Consider the following 18,282-nt stretch of genomic DNA (forward strand, 5'->3'; position numbering starts at 1 on the left):
AGGTCTGTGTGGGGCTGAGCTTGAGAACTCCTTAGTAAGTAGGCGTTTACAACAATAAGGGGTTTAATATTACAACACAGGTGAACATTCAGACACATTATCATACGCTCACCTTGTCCAGGGACCCAAGCATGCTGCCTTTCCACTCTCAGAGCCCTTCACCTAACCTACTGTGCAGCTGTTTCACCTTTAATATCACTGTTCCACAGGCAGCGTGACGTCACAATGCTCCTTGTCTGTAGCCCGAACCAGGAGCCTTTGCAAACCTGGTATAATCTACATACTTACGGTGTGTTTAGTCTTGGACCACAAATGCAGTGAAGAATAATGGATTGCTACTCTTCATACATTTTTGACCATTGGCTCAGATTTGAATGCGTACTGGCCATCTGAGCATCTCTGCCAGGCCACCCTATGTCTAGAGACTGTAGATTTAGAGAGTTTATAAACATTGTCAGTTCATCAATAAAGTGTGCTCGCTTCGGCAGCACATATACTAAAATTGGAACGATACAGAGAAGATTAGCATGGCCCCTGCGCAAGGATGACACGCAAATTCGTGAAGCGTTCCATATTTTTAACAGCTTTCAGGAGAGAAATCTTTTTTGTTTTCAAGACTAATTGAAAAAATAAAGCAGGTCCCAGTGCTGTCCCCGTAATATGTATTTTTCAATTAGTCTCTCCTCAACATTTTTAATGTATTTGCTTTGCAGTAAAGAAGGTGCGCTCTATGTTCAGCTGCATTTAGCAAGGAAGCCTGCAGGACTTCTGGGACTTTTCTTTCTCTTTTTTAGCCTCACTGTCATTATTCTTCACCACCCCCAAATCTATACTGCGGCAGTGTTGTGTTGCTTTGTGGGAAGCAGGACAAAGAGAAGGGCAGGGCCTATGCAAATGAAGGCCTCAGGGATGTCTGGGAGTGCCTTTTTAGCAGTATTGTTAAAGTCCACCTTGCAACCGGATTGGTCGGGTAAGCTGAAAAACACCATGCCAGATTGGGCACCAGGTGTCTAGGCGCTTGGAGGACATATTGGGTCTACATCCCTCAGTTTCTGAGGTCCAAGAAATATTCACCCTCTACCCTAATAGAGAGGTCTTGGCCGATCGTGGCTGAGAGGGGAAGAAGGTAGCAGTGCAAGATGCTTATGGTTCTTCTCTAATAATGGACCAACTTTCTCTCTCTCCTTACCTGTGGTTCTGCCTGGCTACTGGGGCTACCAGTTGTAAGCCTGCAGCCCACAGGGAGTTGGTTTGTTCCTCTCACACATGTAAATGGGTAAGCATTCAAGTGCACACACCTGCCTACGTCCACAGACCCTCGCGCACACACACTTTTGTCAACAAGCTTTTTCGCAATTAAGAGTATCAGGGACCCATGTTGAAATACAAAAGCAGCACACCACGTGACGGCCATCACATAGAGTCCAGCAGCAAATGGGAAACGTTTAACTAGCTGTGGTCCTATTACTTGCGCTCTACCGTGGAACAACTGCTGGATGAGTCCTGCTGGAGAATATTGAACCTACAACAAGTCTGAGGTAAATAAAAATTCCACAGGAATATAATCAAACAGGGACCTACAACCCTTCCGAGCCAGATAGGAGTCGAACCTACAATCTTCTGATCCGTAGTCAGATGCGTTATCCATTGCGCCACTGGCCCTATGTAGACTTACGCATCCTTTTGTCCTTAAGTGGGCTAGAAAGTGTGTGTATGTGTGTGTGAAGGCACAAGGAAACCCATCTGACCTCCTGGAAGTCTGTTCTGTGAGGTTTTCCCAAGTTTTACAAAGGACTTTAGGAGAAGGAAGCACCTAAAAGCTAGGCGAAATGGTCCTAGATCCAAGGAAATCTTTTAGATCAGGCTCAGTTTCTTAAATAGTTTGCATTAACATAATCAGTTCCAGGTCTGTGTGGGGCTGAGCTTGAGAACTCCTTAGTAAGTAGGCGTTTACAACAATAAGGGGTTTAATATTACAACACAGGTGAACATTCAGACACATTATCATACGCTCACCTTGTCCAGGGACCCAAGCATGCTGCCTTTCCACTCTCAGAGCCCTTCACCTAACCTACTGTGCAGCTGTTTCACCTTTAATATCACTGTTCCACAGGCAGCGTGACGTCACAATGCTCCTTGTCTGTAGCCCGAACCAGGAGCCTTTGCAAACCTGGTATAATCTACATACTTACGGTGTGTTTAGTCTTGGACCACAAATGCAGTGAAGAATAATGGATTGCTACTCTTCATACATTTTTGACCATTGGCTCAGATTTGAATGCGTACTGGCCATCTGAGCATCTCTGCCAGGCCACCCTATGTCTAGAGACTGTAGATTTAGAGAGTTTATAAACATTGTCAGTTCATCAATAAAGTGTGCTCGCTTCGGCAGCACATATACTAAAATTGGAACGATACAGAGAAGATTAGCATGGCCCCTGCGCAAGGATGACACGCAAATTCGTGAAGCGTTCCATATTTTTAACAGCTTTCAGGAGAGAAATCTTTTTTGTTTTCAAGACTAATTGAAAAAATAAAGCAGGTCCCAGTGCTGTCCCCGTAATATGTATTTTTCAATTAGTCTCTCCTCAACATTTTTAATGTATTTGCTTTGCAGTAAAGAAGGTGCGCTCTATGTTCAGCTGCATTTAGCAAGGAAGCCTGCAGGACTTCTGGGACTTTTCTTTCTCTTTTTTAGCCTCACTGTCATTATTCTTCACCACCCCCAAATCTATACTGCGGCAGTGTTGTGTTGCTTTGTGGGAAGCAGGACAAAGAGAAGGGCAGGGCCTATGCAAATGAAGGCCTCAGGGATGCCTGGGAGTGCCTTTTTAGCAGTATTGTTAAAGTCCACCTTGCAACCGGATTGGTCGGGTAAGCTGAAAAACACCATGCCAGATTGGGCACCAGGTGTCTAGGCGCTTGGAGGACATATTGGGTCTACATCCCTCAGTTTCTGAGGTCCAAGAAATGTTCACCCTCTACCCTAATAGAGAGGTCTTGGCCGATCGTGGCTGAGAGGGGAAGAAGGTAGCAGTGCAAGATGCTTATGGTCCTTCTCTAATAATGGACCAACTTTCTCTCTCTCCTTACCTGTGGTTCTGCCTGGCTACTGGGGCTACCAGTTGTAAGCCTGCAGCCCACAGGGAGTTGGTTTGTTCCTCTCACACATGTAAATGGGTAAGCATTCAAGTGCACACACCTGCCTACGTCCACAGACCCTCGCGCACACACACTTTTGTCAACAAGCTTTTTCGCAATTAAGAGTATCAGGGACCCATGTTGAAATACAAAAGCAGCACACCACGTGACGGCCATCACATAGAGTCCAGCAGCAAATGGGAAACGTTTAACTAGCTGTGGTCCTATTACTTGCGCTCTACCGTGGAACAACTGCTGGATGAGTCCTGCTGGAGAATATTGAACCTACAACAAGTCTGAGGTAAATAAAAATTCCACAGGAATATAATCAAACAGGGACCTACAACCCTTCCGAGCCAGATAGGAGTCGAACCTACAATCTTCTGATCCGTAGTCAGACGCGTTATCCATTGCGCCACTGGCCCTATGTAGACTTACGCATCCTTTTGTCCTTAAGTGGGCTAGAAAGTGTGTGTATGTGTGTGTGAAGGCACAAGGAAACCCATCTGACCTCCTGGAAGTCTGTTCTGTGAGGTTTTCCCAAGTTTTACAAAGGACTTTAGGAGAAGGAAGCACCTAAAAGCTAGGCGAAATGGTCCTAGATCCAAGGAAATCTTTTAGATCAGGCTCAGTTTCTTAAATAGTTTGCATTAACATAATCAGTTCCAGGTCTGTGTGGGGCTGAGCTTGAGAACTCCTTAGTAAGTAGGCGTTTACAACAATAAGGGGTTTAATATTACAACACAGGTGAACATTCAGACACATTATCATACGCTCACCTTGTCCAGGGACCCAAGCATGCTGCCTTTCCACTCTCAGAGCCCTTCACCTAACCTACTGTGCAGCTGTTTCACCTTTAATATCACTGTTCCACAGGCAGCGTGACGTCACAATGCTCCTTGTCTGTAGCCCGAACCAGGAGCCTTTGCAAACCTGGTATAATCTACATACTTACGGTGTGTTTAGTCTTGGACCACAAATGCAGTGAAGAATAATGGATTGCTACTCTTCATACATTTTTGACCATTGGCTCAGATTTGAATGCGTACTGGCCATCTGAGCATCTCTGCCAGGCCACCCTATGTCTAGAGACTGTAGATTTAGAGAGTTTATAAACATTGTCAGTTCATCAATAAAGTGTGCTCGCTTCGGCAGCACATATACTAAAATTGGAACGATACAGAGAAGATTAGCATGGCCCCTGCGCAAGGATGACACGCAAATTCGTGAAGCGTTCCATATTTTTAACAGCTTTCAGGAGAGAAATCTTTTTTGTTTTCAAGACTAATTGAAAAAATAAAGCAGGTCCCAGTGCTGTCCCCGTAATATGTATTTTTCAATTAGTCTCTCCTCAACATTTTTAATGTATTTGCTTTGCAGTAAAGAAGGTGCGCTCTATGTTCAGCTGCATTTAGCAAGGAAGCCTGCAGGACTTCTGGGACTTTTCTTTCTCTTTTTTAGCCTCACTGTCATTATTCTTCACCACCCCCAAATCTATACTGCGGCAGTGTTGTGTTGCTTTGTGGGAAGCAGGACAAAGAGAAGGGCAGGGCCTATGCAAATGAAGGCCTCAGGGATGTCTGGGAGTGCCTTTTTAGCAGTATTGTTAAAGTCCACCTTGCAACCGGATTGGTCGGGTAAGCTGAAAAACACCATGCCAGATTGGGCACCAGGTGTCTAGGCGCTTGGAGGACATATTGGGTCTACATCCCTCAGTTTCTGAGGTCCAAGAAATGTTCACCCTCTACCCTAATAGAGAGGTCTTGGCCGATCGTGGCTGAGAGGGGAAGAAGGTAGCAGTGCAAGATGCTTATGGTCCTTCTCTAATAATGGACCAACTTTCTCTCTCTCCTTACCTGTGGTTCTGCCTGGCTACTGGGGCTACCAGTTGTAAGCCTGCAGCCCACAGGGAGTTGGTTTGTTCCTCTCACACATGTAAATGGGTAAGCATTCAAGTGCACACACCTGCCTACGTCCACAGACCCTCGCGCACACACACTTTTGTCAACAAGCTTTTTCGCAATTAAGAGTATCAGGGACCCATGTTGAAATACAAAAGCAGCACACCACGTGACGGCCATCACATAGAGTCCAGCAGCAAATGGGAAACGTTTAACTAGCTGTGGTCCTATTACTTGCGCTCTACCGTGGAACAACTGCTGGATGAGTCCTGCTGGAGAATATTGAACCTACAACAAGTCTGAGGTAAATAAAAATTCCACAGGAATATAATCAAACAGGGACCTACAACCCTTCCGAGCCAGATAGGAGTCGAACCTACAATCTTCTGATCCGTAGTCAGACGCGTTATCCATTGCGCCACTGGCCCTATGTAGACTTACGCATCCTTTTGTCCTTAAGTGGGCTAGAAAGTGTGTGTATGTGTGTGTGAAGGCACAAGGAAACCCATCTGACCTCCTGGAAGTCTGTTCTGTGAGGTTTTCCCAAGTTTTACAAAGGACTTTAGGAGAAGGAAGCACCTAAAAGCTAGGCGAAATGGTCCTAGATCCAAGGAAATCTTTTAGATCAGGCTCAGTTTCTTAAATAGTTTGCATTAACATAATCAGTTCCAGGTCTGTGTGGGGCTGAGCTTGAGAACTCCTTAGTAAGTAGGCGTTTACAACAATAAGGGGTTTAATATTACAACACAGGTGAACATTCAGACACATTATCATACGCTCACCTTGTCCAGGGACCCAAGCATGCTGCCTTTCCACTCTCAGAGCCCTTCACCTAACCTACTGTGCAGCTGTTTCACCTTTAATATCACTGTTCCACAGGCAGCGTGACGTCACAATGCTCCTTGTCTGTAGCCCGAACCAGGAGCCTTTGCAAACCTGGTATAATCTACATACTTACGGTGTGTTTAGTCTTGGACCACAAATGCAGTGAAGAATAATGGATTGCTACTCTTCATACATTTTTGACCATTGGCTCAGATTTGAATGCGTACTGGCCATCTGAGCATCTCTGCCAGGCCACCCTATGTCTAGAGACTGTAGATTTAGAGAGTTTATAAACATTGTCAGTTCATCAATAAAGTGTGCTCGCTTCGGCAGCACATATACTAAAATTGGAACGATACAGAGAAGATTAGCATGGCCCCTGCGCAAGGATGACACGCAAATTCGTGAAGCGTTCCATATTTTTAACAGCTTTCAGGAGAGAAATCTTTTTTGTTTTCAAGACTAATTGAAAAAATAAAGCAGGTCCCAGTGCTGTCCCCGTAATATGTATTTTTCAATTAGTCTCTCCTCAACATTTTTAATGTATTTGCTTTGCAGTAAAGAAGGTGCGCTCTATGTTCAGCTGCATTTAGCAAGGAAGCCTGCAGGACTTCTGGGACTTTTCTTTCTCTTTTTTAGCCTCACTGTCATTATTCTTCACCACCCCCAAATCTATACTGCGGCAGTGTTGTGTTGCTTTGTGGGAAGCAGGACAAAGAGAAGGGCAGGGCCTATGCAAATGAAGGCCTCAGGGATGTCTGGGAGTGCCTTTTTAGCAGTATTGTTAAAGTCCACCTTGCAACCGGATTGGTCGGGTAAGCTGAAAAACACCATGCCAGATTGGGCACCAGGTGTCTAGGCGCTTGGAGGACATATTGGGTCTACATCCCTCAGTTTCTGAGGTCCAAGAAATGTTCACCCTCTACCCTAATAGAGAGGTCTTGGCCGATCGTGGCTGAGAGGGGAAGAAGGTAGCAGTGCAAGATGCTTATGGTCCTTCTCTAATAATGGACCAACTTTCTCTCTCTCCTTACCTGTGGTTCTGCCTGGCTACTGGGGCTACCAGTTGTAAGCCTGCAGCCCACAGGGAGTTGGTTTGTTCCTCTCACACATGTAAATGGGTAAGCATTCAAGTGCACACACCTGCCTACGTCCACAGACCCTCGCGCACACACACTTTTGTCAACAAGCTTTTTCGCAATTAAGAGTATCAGGGACCCATGTTGAAATACAAAAGCAGCACACCACGTGACGGCCATCACATAGAGTCCAGCAGCAAATGGGAAACGTTTAACTAGCTGTGGTCCTATTACTTGCGCTCTACCGTGGAACAACTGCTGGATGAGTCCTGCTGGAGAATATTGAACCTACAACAAGTCTGAGGTAAATAAAAATTCCACAGGAATATAATCAAACAGGGACCTACAACCCTTCCGAGCCAGATAGGAGTCGAACCTACAATCTTCTGATCCGTAGTCAGACGCGTTATCCATTGCGCCACTGGCCCTATGTAGACTTACGCATCCTTTTGTCCTTAAGTGGGCTAGAAAGTGTGTGTATGTGTGTGTGAAGGCACAAGGAAACCCATCTGACCTCCTGGAAGTCTGTTCTGTGAGGTTTTCCCAAGTTTTACAAAGGACTTTAGGAGAAGGAAGCACCTAAAAGCTAGGCGAAATGGTCCTAGATCCAAGGAAATCTTTTAGATCAGGCTCAGTTTCTTAAATAGTTTGCATTAACATAATCAGTTCCAGGTCTGTGTGGGGCTGAGCTTGAGAACTCCTTAGTAAGTAGGCGTTTACAACAATAAGGGGTTTAATATTACAACACAGGTGAACATTCAGACACATTATCATAAGCTCACCTTGTCCAGGGACCCAAGCATGCTGCCTTTCCACTCTCAGAGCCCTTCACCTAACCTACTGTGCAGCTGTTTCACCTTTAATATCACTGTTCCACAGGCAGCGTGACGTCACAATGCTCCTTGTCTGTAGCCCGACCCAGGAGCCTTTGCAAACCTGGTATAATCTACATACTTACGGTGTGTTTAGTCTTGGACCACAAATGCAGTGAAGAATAATGGATTGCTACTCTTCATACATTTTTGACCATTGGCTCAGATTTGAATGCGTACTGGCCATCTGAGCATCTCTGCCAGGCCACCCTATGTCTAGAGACTGTAGATTTAGAGAGTTTATAAACATTGTCAGTTCATCAATAAAGTGTGCTCGCTTCGGCAGCACATATACTAAAATTGGAACGATACAGAGAAGATTAGCATGGCCCCTGCGCAAGGATGACACGCAAATTCGTGAAGCGTTCCATATTTTTAACAGCTTTCAGGAGAGAAATCTTTTTTGTTTTCAAGACTAATTGAAAAAATAAAGCAGGTCCCAGTGCTGTCCCCGTAATATGTATTTTTCAATTAGTCTCTCCTCAACATTTTTAATGTATTTGCTTTGCAGTAAAGAAGGTGCGCTCTATGTTCAGCTGCATTTAGCAAGGAAGCCTGCAGGACTTCTGGGACTTTTCTTTCTCTTTTTTAGCCTCACTGTCATTATTCTTCACCACCCCCAAATCTATACTGCTGCAGTGTTGTGTTGATTTGTGGGAAGCAGGACAAAGAGAAGGGCAGGGCCTATGCAAATGAAGGCCTCAGGGATGTCTGGGAGTGCCTTTTTAGCAGTATTGTTAAAGTCCACCTTGCAACCGGATTGGTCGGGTAAGCTGAAAAACACCATGCCAGATTGGGCACCAGGTGTCTAGGCGCTTGGAGGACATATTGGGTCTACATCCCTCAGTTTCTGAGGTCCAAGAAATGTTCACCCTCTACCCTAATAGAGAGGTCTTGGCCGATCGTGGCTGAGAGGGGAAGAAGGTAGCAGTGCAAGATGCTTATGGTCCTTCTCTAATAATGGACCAACTTTCTCTCTCTCCTTACCTGTGGTTCTGCCTGGCTACTGGGGCTACCAGTTGTAAGCCTGCAGCCCACAGGGAGTTGGTTTGTTCCTCTCACACATGTAAATGGGTAAGCATTCAAGTGCACACACCTGCCTACGTCCACAGACCCTCGCGCACACACACTTTTGTCAACAAGCTTTTTCGCAATTAAGAGTATCAGGGACCCATGTTGAAATACAAAAGCAGCACACCACGTGACGGCCATCACATAGAGTCCAGCAGCAAATGGGAAACGTTTAACTAGCTGTGGTCCTATTACTTGCGCTCTACCGTGGAACAACTGCTGGATGAGTCCTGCTGGAGAATATTGAACCTACAACAAGTCTGAGGTAAATAAAAATTCCACAGGAATATAATCAAACAGGGACCTACAACCCTTCCGAGCCAGATAGGAGTCGAACCTACAATCTTCTGATCCGTAGTCAGACGCGTTATCCATTGCGCCACTGGCCCTATGTAGACTTACGCATCCTTTTGTCCTTAAGTGGGCTAGAAAGTGTGTGTATGTGTGTGTGAAGGCACAAGGAAACCCATCTGACCTCCTGGAAGTCTGTTCTGTGAGGTTTTCCCAAGTTTTACAAAGGACTTTAGGAGAAGGAAGCACCTAAAAGCTAGGCGAAATGGTCCTAGATCCAAGGAAATCTTTTAGATCAGGCTCAGTTTCTTAAATAGTTTGCATTAACATAATCAGTTCCAGGTCTGTGTGGGGCTGAGCTTGAGAACTCCTTAGTAAGTAGGCGTTTACAACAATAAGGGGTTTAATATTACAACACAGGTGAACATTCAGACACATTATCATAAGCTCACCTTGTCCAGGGACCCAAGCATGCTGCCTTTCCACTCTCAGAGCCCTTCACCTAACCTACTGTGCAGCTGTTTCACCTTTAATATCACTGTTCCACAGGCAGCGTGACGTCACAATGCTCCTTGTCTGTAGCCCGACCCAGGAGCCTTTGCAAACCTGGTATAATCTACATACTTACGGTGTGTTTAGTCTTGGACCACAAATGCAGTGAAGAATAATGGATTGCTACTCTTCATACATTTTTGACCATTGGCTCAGATTTGAATGCGTACTGGCCATCTGAACATCTCTGCCAGGCCACCCTATGTCTAGAGACTGTAGATTTAGAGAGTTTATAAACATTGTCAGTTCATCAATAAAGTGTGCTCGCTTCGGCAGCACATATACTAAAATTGGAACGATACAGAGAAGATTAGCATGGCCCCTGCGCAAGGATGACACGCAAATTCGTGAAGCGTTCCATATTTTTAACAGCTTTCAGGAGAGAAATCTTTTTTGTTTTCAAGACTAATTGAAAAAATAAAGCAGGTCCCAGTGCTGTCCCCGTAATATGTATTTTTCAATTAGTCTCTCCTCAACATTTTTAATGTATTTGCTTTGCAGTAAAGAAGGTGCGCTCTATGTTCAGCTGCATTTAGCAAGGAAGCCTGCAGGACTTCTGGGACTTTTCTTTCTCTTTTTTAGCCTCACTGTCATTATTCTTCACCACCCCCAAATCTATACTGCGGCAGTGTTGTGTTGCTTTGTGGGAAGCAGGACAAAGAGAAGGGCAGGGCCTATGCAAATGAAGGCCTCAGGGATGTCTGGGAGTGCCTTTTTAGCAGTATTGTTAAAGTCCACCTTGCAACCGGATTGGTCGGGTAAGCTGAAAAACACCATGCCAGATTGGGCACCAGGTGTCTAGGCGCTTGGAGGACATATTGGGTCTACATCCCTCAGTTTCTGAGGTCCAAGAAATGTTCACCCTCTACCCTAATAGAGAGGTCTTGGCCGATCGTGGCTGAGAGGGGAAGAAGGTAGCAGTGCAAGATGCTTATGGTCCTTCTCTAATAATGGACCAACTTTCTCTCTCTCCTTACCTGTGGTTCTGCCTGGCTACTGGGGCTACCAGTTGTAAGCCTGCAGCCCACAGGGAGTTGGTTTGTTCCTCTCACACATGTAAATGGGTAAGCATTCAAGTGCACAATCCTGCCTACGTCCACAGACCCTCGCGCACACACACTTTTGTCAACAAGCTTTTTCACAATTAAGAGTATCAGGGACCCATGTTGAAATACAAAAGCAGCACACCACGTGACGGCCATCACATAGAGTCCAGCAGCAAATGGGAAACGTTTAACTAGCTGTGGTCCTATTACTTGCGCTCTACCGTGGAACAACTGCTGGATGAGTCCTGCTGGAGAATATTGAACCTACAACAAGTCTGAGGTAAATAAAAATTCCACAGGAATATAATCAAACAGGGACCTACAACCCTTCCGAGCCAGATAGGAGTCGAACCTACAATCTTCTGATCCGTAGTCAGACGCGTTATCCATTGCGCCACTGGCCCTATGTAGACTTACGCATCCTTTTGTCCTTAACCCCTTCCACACTCATGACGAGCTGGGCTCGTCATGGTGTAGCCTCCTCATACACTGATGACGAGCCCAGCTCGTCATAAAACAATGAAAATAGCAATTTCCCAGCACAGGAGGGGAATTGCCTTAGCAGCCATGGAGTTAAGTGGGCTAGAAAGTGTGTGTATGTGTGTGTGAAGGCACAAGGAAACCCATCTGACCTCCTGGAAGTCTGTTCTGTGAGGTTTTCCCAAGTTTTACAAAGGACTTTAGGAGAAGGAAGCACCTAAAAGCTAGGCGAAATGGTCCTAGATCCAAGGAAATCTTTTAGATCAGGCTCAGTTTCTTAAATAGTTTGCATTAACATAATCAGTTCCAGGTCTGTGTGGGGCTGAGCTTGAGAACTCCTTAGTAAGTAGGCGTTTACAACAATAAGGGGTTTAATATTACAACACAGGTGAACATTCAGACACATTATCATACGCTCACCTTGTCCAAGGACCCAAGCATGCTGCCTTTCCACTCTCAGAGCCCTTCACCTAACCTACTGTGCAGCTGTTTCACCTTTAATATCACTGTTCCACAGGCAGCGTGACGTCACAATGCTCCTTGTCTGTAGCCCGAACCAGGAGCCTTTGCAAACCTGGTATAATCTACATACTTACGGTGTGTTTAGTCTTGGACCACAAATGCAGTGAAGAATAATGGATTGCTACTCTTCATACATTTTTGACCATTGGCTCAGATTTGAATGCGTACTGGCCATCTGAGCATCTCTGCCAGGCCACCCTATGTCTAGAGACTGTAGATTTAGAGAGTTTATAAACATTGTCAGTTCATCAATAAAGTGTGCTCACTTCGGCAGCACATATACTAAAATTGGAACGATACAGAGAAGATTAGCATGGCCCCTGCGCAAGGATGACACGCAAATTCGTGAAGCGTTCCATATTTTTAACAGCTTTCAGGAGAGAAATCTTTTTTGTTTTCAAGACTAATTGAAAAAATAAAGCAGGTCCCAGTGCTGTCCCCGTAATATGTATTTTTCAATTAGTCTCTCCTCAACATTTTTAATGTATTTGCTTTGCAGTAAAGAAGGTGCGCTCTATGTTCAGCTGCATTTAGCAAGGAAGCCTGCAGGACTTCTGGGACTTTTCTTTCTCTTTTTTAGCCTCACTGTCATTATTCTTCACCACCCCCAAATCTATACTGCTGCAGTGTTGTGTTGATTTGTGGGAAGCAGGACAAAGAGAAGGGCAGGGCCTATGCAAATGAAGGCCTCAGGGATGTCTGGGAGTGCCTTTTTAGCAGTATTGTTAAAGTCCACCTTGCAACCGGATTGGTCGGGTAAGCTGAAAAACACCATGCCAGATTGGGCACCAGGTGTCTAGGCGCTTGGAGGACATATTGGGTCTACATCCCTCAGTTTCTGAGGTCCAAGAAATGTTCACCCTCTACCCTAATAGAGAGGTCTTGGCCGATCGTGGCTGAGAGGGGCAGAAGGTAGCAGTGCAAGATGCTTATGGTCCTTCTCTAATAATGGACCAACTTTCTCTCTCTCCTTACCTGTGGTTCTGCCTGGCTACTGGGGCTACCAGTTGTAAGCCTGCAGCCCACAGGGAGTTGGTTTGTTCCTCTCACACATGTAAATGGGTAAGCATTCAAGTGCACACACCTGCCTACGTCCACAGACCCTCGCGCACACACACTTTTGTCAACAAGCTTTTTCGCAATTAAGAGTATCAGGGACCCATGTTGAAATACAAAAGCAGCACACCACGTGACGGCCATCACATAGAGTCCAGCAGCAAATGGGAAACGTTTAACTAGCTGTGGTCCTATTACTTGCGCTCTACCGTGGAACAACTGCTGGATGAGTCCTGCTGGAGAATATTGAACCTACAACAAGTCTGAGGTAAATAAAAATTCCACAGGAATATAATCAAACAGGGACCTACAACCCTTCCGAGCCAGATAGGAGTCGAACCTACAATCTTCTGATCCGTAGTCAGACGCGTTATCCATTGCGCCACTGGCCCTATGTAGACTTACGCATCCTTTTGTCCTTAAGTGGGCTAGAAAGTGTGTGTATGTGTGTGTGAAGGCACAAGGAAACCCATCTGACCTCCTGGAAGTCTGTTCTGTGAGGTTTTCCCAAGTTTTACAAAGGACTTTAGGAGAAGGAAGCACCTAAAAGCTAGGCGAAATGGTCCTAGATCCAAGGAAATCTTTTAGATCAGGCTCAGTTTCTTAAATAGTTTGCATTAACATAATCAGTTCCAGGTCTGTGTGGGGCTGAGCTTGAGAACTCCTTAGTAAGTAGGCGTTTACAACAATAAGGGGTTTAATATTACAACACAGGTGAACATTCAGACACATTATCATAAGCTCACCTTGTCCAGGGACCCAAGCATGCTGCCTTTCCACTCTCAGAGCCCTTCACCTAACCTACTGTGCAGCTGTTTCACCTTTAATATCACTGTTCCACAGGCAGCGTGACGTCACAATGCTCCTTGTCTGTAGCCCGACCCAGGAGCCTTTGCAAACCTGGTATAATCTACATACTTACGGTGTGTTTAGTCTTGGACCACAAATGCAGTGAAGAATAATGGATTGCTACTCTTCATACATTTTTGACCATTGGCTCAGATTTGAATGCGTACTGGCCATCTGAACATCTCTGCCAGGCCACCCTATGTCTAGAGACTGTAGATTTAGAGAGTTTATAAACATTGTCAGTTCATCAATAAAGTGTGCTCGCTTCGGCAGCACATATACTAAAATTGGAACGATACAGAGAAGATTAGCATGGCCCCTGCGCAAGGATGACACGCAAATTCGTGAAGCGTTCCATATTTTTAACAGCTTTCAGGAGAGAAATCTTTTTTGTTTTCAAGACTAATTGAAAAAATAAAGCAGGTCCCAGTGCTGTCCCCGTAATATGTATTTTTCAATTAGTCTCTCCTCAACATTTTTAATGTATTTGCTTTGCAGTAAAGAAGGTGCGCTCTATGTTCAGCTGCATTTAGCAAGGAAGCCTGCAGGACTTCTGGGACTTTTCTTTCTCTTTTTTAGCCTCACTGTCATTATTCTTCACCACCCCCAAATCTATACTGCGGCAGTGTTGTGTTGCTTTGTGGGAAGCAGGACAAAGAGAAGGGCAGGGCCTATGCAAATGAAGGCCTCAGGGATGTCTGGGAGTGCCTTTTTAGCAGTATTGTTAAAGTCCACCTTGCAACCGGATTGGTCGGGTAAGCTGAAAAACACCATACCAGATTGGGCACCAGGTGTCTAGGCGCTTGGAGGACATATTGGGTCTACATCCCTCAGTTTCTGAGGTCCAAGAAATGTTCACCCTCTACCCTAATAGAGAGGTCTTGGCCGATCGTGGCTGAGAGGGGAAGAAGGTAGCAGTGCAAGATGCTTATGGTCCTTCTCTAATAATGGACCAACTTTCTCTCTCTCCTTACCTGTGGTTCTGCCTGGCTACTGGGGCTACCAGTTGTAAGCCTGCAGCCCACAGGGAGTTGGTTTGTTCCTCTCACACATGTAAATGGGTAAGCATTCAAGTGCACACACCTGCCTACGTCCACAGACCCTCGCGCACACACACTTTTGTCAACAAGCTTTTTCACAATTAAGAGTATCAGGGACCCATGTTGAAATACAAAAGCAGCACACCACGTGACGGCCATCACATAGAGTCCAGCAGCAAATGGGAAACGTTTAACTAGCTGTGGTCCTATTACTTGCGCTCTACCGTGGAACAACTGCTGGATGAGTCCTGCTGGAGAATATTGAACCTACAACAAGTCTGAGGTAAATAAAAATTCCACAGGAATATAATCAAACAGGGACCTACAACCCTTCCGAGCCAGATAGGAGTCGAACCTACAATCTTCTGATCCGTAGTCAGACGCGTTATCCATTGCGCCACTGGCCCTATGTAGACTTACGCATCCTTTTGTCCTTAACCCCTTCCACACTCATGACGAGCTGGGCTCGTCATGGTGTAGCCTCCTCATACACTGATGACGAGCCCAGCTCGTCATAAAACAATGAAAATAGCAATTTCCCAGCACAGGAGGGGAATTGCCTTAGCAGCCATGGAGTTAAGTGGGCTAGAAAGTGTGTGTATGTGTGTGTGAAGGCACAAGGAAACCCATCTGACCTCCTGGAAGTCTGTTCTGTGAGGTTTTCCCAAGTTTTACAAAGGACTTTAGGAGAAGGAAGCACCTAAAAGCTAGGCGAAATGGTCCTAGATCCAAGGAAATCTTTTAGATCAGGCTCAGTTTCTTAAATAGTTTGCATTAACATAATCAGTTCCAGGTCTGTGTGGGGCTGAGCTTGAGAACTCCTTAGTAAGTAGGCGTTTACAACAATAAGGGGTTTAATATTACAACACAGGTGAACATTCAGACACATTATCATACGCTCACCTTGTCCAAGGACCCAAGCATGCTGCCTTTCCACTCTCAGAGCCCTTCACCTAACCTACTGTGCAGCTGTTTCACCTTTAATATCACTGTTCCACAGGCAGCGTGACGTCACAATGCTCCTTGTCTGTAGCCCGAACCAGGAGCCTTTGCAAACCTGGTATAATCTACATACTTACGGTGTGTTTAGTCTTGGACCACAAATGCAGTGAAGAATAATGGATTGCTACTCTTCATACATTTTTGACCATTGGCTCAGATTTGAATGCGTACTGGCCATCTGAGCATCTCTGCCAGGCCACCCTATGTCTAGAGACTGTAGATTTAGAGAGTTTATAAACATTGTCAGTTCATCAATAAAGTGTGCTCACTTCGGCAGCACATATACTAAAATTGGAACGATACAGAGAAGATTAGCATGGCCCCTGCGCAAGGATGACACGCAAATTCGTGAAGCGTTCCATATTTTTAACAGCTTTCAGGAGAGAAATCTTTTTTGTTTTCAAGACTAATTGAAAAAATAAAGCAGGTCCCAGTGCTGTCCCCGTAATATGTATTTTTCAATTAGTCTCTCCTCAACATTTTTAATGTATTTGCTTTGCAGTAAAGAAGGTGCGCTCTATGTTCAGCTGCATTTAGCAAGGAAGCCTGCAGGACTTCTGGGACTTTTCTTTCTCTTTTTTAGCCTCACTGTCATTATTCTTCACCACCCCCAAATCTATACTGCGGCAGTGTTGTGTTGCTTTGTGGGAAGCAGGACAAAGAGAAGGGCAGGGCCTATGCAAATGAAGGCCTCAGGGATGTCTGGGAGTGCCTTTTTAGCAGTATTGTTAAAGTCCACCTTGCAACCGGATTGGTCGGGTAAGCTGAAAAACACCATGCCAGATTGGGCACCAGGTGTCTAGGCGCTTGGAGGACATATTGGGTCTACATCCCTCAGTTTCTGAGGTCCAAGAAATGTTCACCCTCTACCCTAATAGAGAGGTCTTGGCCGATCGTGGCTGAGAGGGGAAGAAGGTAGCAGTGCAAGATGCTTATGGTCCTTCTCTAATAATGGACCAACTTTCTCTCTCTCCTTACCTGTGGTTCTGCCTGGCTACTGGGGCTACCAGTTGTAAGCCTGCAGCCCACAGGGAGTTGGTTTGTTCCTCTCACACATGTAAATGGGTAAGCATTCAAGTGCACACACCTGCCTACGTCCACAGACCCTCGCGCACACACACTTTTGTCAACAAGCTTTTTCGCAATTAAGAGTATCAGGGACCCATGTTGAAATACAAAAGCAGCACACCACGTGACGGCCATCACATAGAGTCCAGCAGCAAATGGGAAACGTTTAACTAGCTGTGGTCCTATTACTTGCGCTCTACCGTGGAACAACTGCTGGATGAGTCCTGCTGGAGAATATTGAACCTACAACAAGTCTGAGGTAAATAAAAATTCCACAGGAATATAATCAAACAGGGACCTACAACCCTTCCGAGACAGATAGGAGTCGAACCTACAATCTTCTGATCCGTAGTCAGACGCGTTATCCATTGCGCCACTGGCCCTATGTAGACTTACGCATCCTTTTGTCCTTAAGTGGGCTAGAAAGTGTGTGTATGTGTGTGTGAAGGCACAAGGAAACCCATCTGACCTCCTGGAAGTCTGTTCTGTGAGGTTTTCCCAAGTTTTACAAAGGACTTTAGGAGAAGGAAGCACCTAAAAGCTAGGCGAAATGGTCCTAGATCCAAGGAAATCTTTTAGATCAGGCTCAGTTTCTTAAATAGTTTGCATTAACATAATCAGTTCCAGGTCTGTGTGGGGCTGAGGTTGAGAACTCCTTAGTAAGTAGGCGTTTACAACAATAAGGGGTTTAATATTACAACACAGGTGAACATTCAGACACATTATCATAAGCTCACCTTGTCCAGGGACCCAAGCATGCTGCCTTTCCACTCTCAGAGCCCTTCACCTAACCTACTGTGCAGCTGTTTCACCTTTAATATCACTGTTCCACAGGCAACGTGACGTCACAATGCTCCTTGTCTGTAGCCCGACCCAGGAGCCTTTGCAAACCTGGTATAATCTACATACTTACGGTGTGTTTAGTCTTGGACCACAAATGCAGTGAAGAATAATGGATTGCTACTCTTCATACATTTTTGACCATTGGCTCAGATTTGAATGCGTACTGGCCATCTGAGCATCTCTGCCAGGCCACCCTATGTCTAGAGACTGTAGATTTAGAGAGTTTATAAACATTGTCAGTTCATCAATAAAGTGTGCTCGCTTCGGCAGCACATATACTAAAATTGGAACGATACAGAGAAGATTAGCATGGCCCCTGCGCAAGGATGACACGCAAATTCGTGAAGCGTTCCATATTTTTAACAGCTTTCAGGAGAGAAATCCTTTTTGTTTTCAAGACTAATTGAAAAAATAAAGCAGGTCCCAGTGCTGTCCCCGTAATATGTATTTTTCAATTAGTCTCTCCTCAACATTTTTAATGTATTTGCTTTGCAGTAAAGAAGGTGCGCTCTATGTTCAGCTGCATTTAGCAAGGAAGCCTGCAGGACTTCTGGGACTTTTCTTTCTCTTTTTTAGCCTCACTGTCATTATTCTTCACCACCCCCAAATCTATACTGCTGCAGTGTTGTGTTGATTTGTGGGAA

At 45.2% G+C, this 18,282-nt stretch overlaps 17 non-coding genes across 17 annotated transcripts; 10 read left to right on the top strand and 7 right to left on the bottom strand.

Annotated features, from left to right (window-relative positions):
* Positions 1-472: 472 nt before the first annotated feature.
* LOC147704538 (U6 spliceosomal RNA) lies at positions 473-579 on the top strand. The gene has a single exon (XR_015299019.1). It is a non-coding gene; the product is annotated as a U6 spliceosomal RNA (small nuclear RNA).
* A 1,797-nt stretch (positions 580-2,376) lies between these two features.
* On the top strand, positions 2,377-2,483 carry LOC147704539 (U6 spliceosomal RNA). Its single transcript, XR_015299020.1, has one exon. It is a non-coding gene; the product is annotated as a U6 spliceosomal RNA (small nuclear RNA).
* A 1,010-nt stretch (positions 2,484-3,493) lies between these two features.
* TRNAR-ACG (transfer RNA arginine (anticodon ACG)) lies at positions 3,494-3,566 on the bottom strand. The gene has a single exon. It is a non-coding gene; the product is annotated as a tRNA-Arg (tRNA).
* Positions 3,567-4,280: 714 nt separating this feature from the next.
* Positions 4,281-4,387, top strand: LOC147704541 (U6 spliceosomal RNA). Its single transcript, XR_015299021.1, has one exon. It is a non-coding gene; the product is annotated as a U6 spliceosomal RNA (small nuclear RNA).
* Positions 4,388-5,397: 1,010 nt separating this feature from the next.
* TRNAR-ACG (transfer RNA arginine (anticodon ACG)) lies at positions 5,398-5,470 on the bottom strand. Its single transcript has one exon. It is a non-coding gene; the product is annotated as a tRNA-Arg (tRNA).
* Positions 5,471-6,184: 714 nt separating this feature from the next.
* On the top strand, positions 6,185-6,291 carry LOC147704543 (U6 spliceosomal RNA). Its single transcript, XR_015299022.1, has one exon. It is a non-coding gene; the product is annotated as a U6 spliceosomal RNA (small nuclear RNA).
* A 1,010-nt stretch (positions 6,292-7,301) lies between these two features.
* On the bottom strand, positions 7,302-7,374 carry TRNAR-ACG (transfer RNA arginine (anticodon ACG)). The gene has a single exon. It is a non-coding gene; the product is annotated as a tRNA-Arg (tRNA).
* A 714-nt stretch (positions 7,375-8,088) lies between these two features.
* LOC147704545 (U6 spliceosomal RNA) lies at positions 8,089-8,195 on the top strand. The gene has a single exon (XR_015299023.1). It is a non-coding gene; the product is annotated as a U6 spliceosomal RNA (small nuclear RNA).
* A 1,010-nt stretch (positions 8,196-9,205) lies between these two features.
* Positions 9,206-9,278, bottom strand: TRNAR-ACG (transfer RNA arginine (anticodon ACG)). Its single transcript has one exon. It is a non-coding gene; the product is annotated as a tRNA-Arg (tRNA).
* Positions 9,279-9,992: 714 nt separating this feature from the next.
* LOC147704547 (U6 spliceosomal RNA) lies at positions 9,993-10,099 on the top strand. Its single transcript, XR_015299024.1, has one exon. It is a non-coding gene; the product is annotated as a U6 spliceosomal RNA (small nuclear RNA).
* A 1,010-nt stretch (positions 10,100-11,109) lies between these two features.
* On the bottom strand, positions 11,110-11,182 carry TRNAR-ACG (transfer RNA arginine (anticodon ACG)). Its single transcript has one exon. It is a non-coding gene; the product is annotated as a tRNA-Arg (tRNA).
* Positions 11,183-12,038: 856 nt separating this feature from the next.
* Positions 12,039-12,145, top strand: LOC147704549 (U6 spliceosomal RNA). The gene has a single exon (XR_015298235.1). It is a non-coding gene; the product is annotated as a U6 spliceosomal RNA (small nuclear RNA).
* A 1,010-nt stretch (positions 12,146-13,155) lies between these two features.
* Positions 13,156-13,228, bottom strand: TRNAR-ACG (transfer RNA arginine (anticodon ACG)). Its single transcript has one exon. It is a non-coding gene; the product is annotated as a tRNA-Arg (tRNA).
* Positions 13,229-13,942: 714 nt separating this feature from the next.
* Positions 13,943-14,049, top strand: LOC147704551 (U6 spliceosomal RNA). Its single transcript, XR_015299025.1, has one exon. It is a non-coding gene; the product is annotated as a U6 spliceosomal RNA (small nuclear RNA).
* Positions 14,050-15,059: 1,010 nt separating this feature from the next.
* On the bottom strand, positions 15,060-15,132 carry TRNAR-ACG (transfer RNA arginine (anticodon ACG)). The gene has a single exon. It is a non-coding gene; the product is annotated as a tRNA-Arg (tRNA).
* An 856-nt stretch (positions 15,133-15,988) lies between these two features.
* Positions 15,989-16,095, top strand: LOC147704553 (U6 spliceosomal RNA). The gene has a single exon (XR_015298236.1). It is a non-coding gene; the product is annotated as a U6 spliceosomal RNA (small nuclear RNA).
* Positions 16,096-17,892: 1,797 nt separating this feature from the next.
* Positions 17,893-17,999, top strand: LOC147704554 (U6 spliceosomal RNA). Its single transcript, XR_015299026.1, has one exon. It is a non-coding gene; the product is annotated as a U6 spliceosomal RNA (small nuclear RNA).
* Positions 18,000-18,282: the final 283 nt, after the last annotated feature.

The sequence above is a fragment of the Lissotriton vulgaris genome, chromosome 7, assembly GCF_964263255.1.
Source record: "Lissotriton vulgaris chromosome 7, aLisVul1.2, whole genome shotgun sequence".
Taxonomy (NCBI): domain Eukaryota; kingdom Metazoa; phylum Chordata; class Amphibia; order Caudata; family Salamandridae; genus Lissotriton; species Lissotriton vulgaris.